Source organism: Cynara cardunculus (assembly GCF_001531365.2).
Source record: "Cynara cardunculus var. scolymus isolate 2C chromosome LG 2, CcrdV1, whole genome shotgun sequence".
Taxonomy (NCBI): domain Eukaryota; kingdom Viridiplantae; phylum Streptophyta; class Magnoliopsida; order Asterales; family Asteraceae; genus Cynara; species Cynara cardunculus.
In genome coordinates, this window is record NC_037529.1 from 7,466,862 (window position 1) to 7,469,066 (window position 2,205).

Sequence of the window (2,205 nt, forward strand, 5' to 3'; positions counted from 1 at the left end):
ATTTTTATTGACAAAAGTATTGCAATTACACATCATACTAAACAAGCAAACAATAAAGCATTCTAATTCAACAAAAACCCAGAAATAGCATAAAAGTGCTGAAAGAAAGGATATAGACTAACTTGAGAACATCGGGGATAACCATCCTCTTCTTCCTGTTGTAAGGAGGGGGAACCCCTTCGTAAACCTTCAACCTTGCAAGTGCAGCAGGACCACAATTATTGATGATGGCATGCATGTCAGAAAGATTCAACATGCTATATGGTCCACTTTAGATACCCTGCTTACCATACAAACAAAAGTTACCAAGATTTATAAGAATGAAGTTTGAAACTTGTGCAGATTTTCAATGTTGCAAGATATCATCCCTCATGGCGATCAAAAGAAAGATAAGGCATCATTCCTGTTAGAGGTATAGCTACAAGCAGGAATTGGAAGTGGCCTTGGTTATTGAATTGATGGATATAAATACGATCCTAAGTCGATAGATCACAAATTTCGAAAAGCTAAACCAGGGCTGAAAAAGAATAAAGAGAAAAGGGATATGCGAGAGTAAAGTACAAGAATCATTTTTGAGCTAAAACCCAAAATTAGGGATGGTGATTTGCCCCGACCCGGTGGGGAACCCGGTTCACCTGACCCGAACGGGGACGGGGATTCCCCGCTAAAACAGGTCCCGGGGCCGGGGATCCCCGGTAGACTCAAACTGGGGATCCCCGGTAGACTCAAACCGGGGACGGGGAATGTTACTCAAAACACGACCGGGGTCGGGGCCGGGAATCCCCGGTATAATCAAACTAAAGCATACTTTTTACCGGGTTTTGACCGGGAATTGACCGGAGTTTACCGGGTTTTGACCGGGAATTGACCGGAGTTTACCGGGTTTTGACCGGGGATTGCTAGAATTTGACCGGGGACGAGATGATAATCCCCGTACCCGCCGGGGACCGGGGCCGGGGCCGGGGGACGATATTACAAACCGGGGCCGGGGCCGGGGATTACAAAACCCGCCCCATCCCCGCCCCGTTGCCATGCCTACCCAAAATGGTTAAATATGCAGGTGTTTTTAGGTAGTGACAGGCCACTGTCAGATAACGGAAAAAAACTGATATAGAAGATTCTCAAATTTAACAATCCCCATACCAATGATGCTTGATACTAAGGTATTAGAAAGAAAAAACATATAAGAAACTTCAACAGTGTAAAGATATTGTAGATCTATATAAACATCAAGATATTTCCACCAGCATGATGGCATGTACCTGATACAGAAATTAAAGACCACAGGAGCTTACCTCAACTCCTCCATTTTCTTGAAGAGCTTGAGAAACCAAAGCAACTCCTTTATTTGTTGCTTGAGATCTAGCCAAAAATAGCCTCTGCTTCTCCTAAACTAACATAAATAACAAGGTTAAAATAGCTCTATATTTAAGCTTCTTAATTCCATATGCCAACTTACCCTGAACTTCCAACATCATGGAACTCTTCTTTCCATCAGCAATGTTAACACTTGGTTGTCTTTCTTCTGAAAAATAGAAAATTACATATGTTAAATATATGAGTATAGCAGAAGTTCGTAATCACATATTTCGTGCATGGAAATGGAAAACTATCTATTACAGGTCCATTCACCCATGAAATGGATTAACACATAAAACTTTAGGCTCTCAGTACGAGTGACAAGGCATGCAAATATAGGTTGTTAAAGAGTAAATTAACAATTCTAAGATTTCCCATGGCTTGATTATGTTCCAAAATGTCTCAATGAATTTACAGAAAATGAATATTAGAATATATGGTATAAACTTCCAGAATGACAAGCATGCATGTTTTAGCACATGTTCGCCACTCCAGTTTGAAACAAATACACTGATTATGATGATATGCTGCACCTTGTAAAATTTAAGGTATATAAAGATCACCTTATATGGGTTTTATTACCTTCCGACTCTAGAATTTGGGCTCTCTTTTTCTGCTCAGCTTCTGCCTGCATCCCCATACCTTCTTTTACACCACAGGGAGGAGATATATCCCCTATATACAAAAGAGCTCAGATGTAAGGCAGAGTATTCATAACAAAGTTTTTTTCTGGAAAGTATCAAGTTAAAATTATGCTTGACTGAAATACTATAGTTTACTTGTTTCACAACGAAGACATTGCAAGCCCCAATCTTTTGCAGCTTCATTGATAGCTATCTGGAGAAA

The 2,205-nt window shown here is 40.4% G+C and overlaps 1 protein-coding gene and 1 long non-coding RNA gene across 4 annotated transcripts in view; both read right to left on the reverse strand.

The window, feature by feature from the left end:
* The window catches only part of LOC112507670 (17.3 kDa class I heat shock protein-like), a 10,604-nt gene that overhangs the window by 3,242 nt on the left and 5,157 nt on the right, over window positions 1–2,205 (reverse strand). The gene's annotated exons all lie outside the window — the stretch shown is intronic.
* LOC112507671 overlaps window positions 7–2,205 on the reverse strand; it is a 2,478-nt gene continuing 279 nt past the window's right edge. The window contains exons 2-5 of one of the 2 annotated variants that reach the window (XR_003068553.1): window positions 2,139–2,196; window positions 1,942–2,034; window positions 1,296–1,525; window positions 7–280 (exon numbers count right to left, since the gene is read on the reverse strand). This is a non-coding gene — a long non-coding RNA (uncharacterized LOC112507671). Of the gene's footprint in view, window positions 281–1,295; window positions 2,035–2,138; window positions 2,197–2,205 lie in introns of both variants that reach the window. The other variant, XR_003068552.1, reaches the window with a different exon arrangement.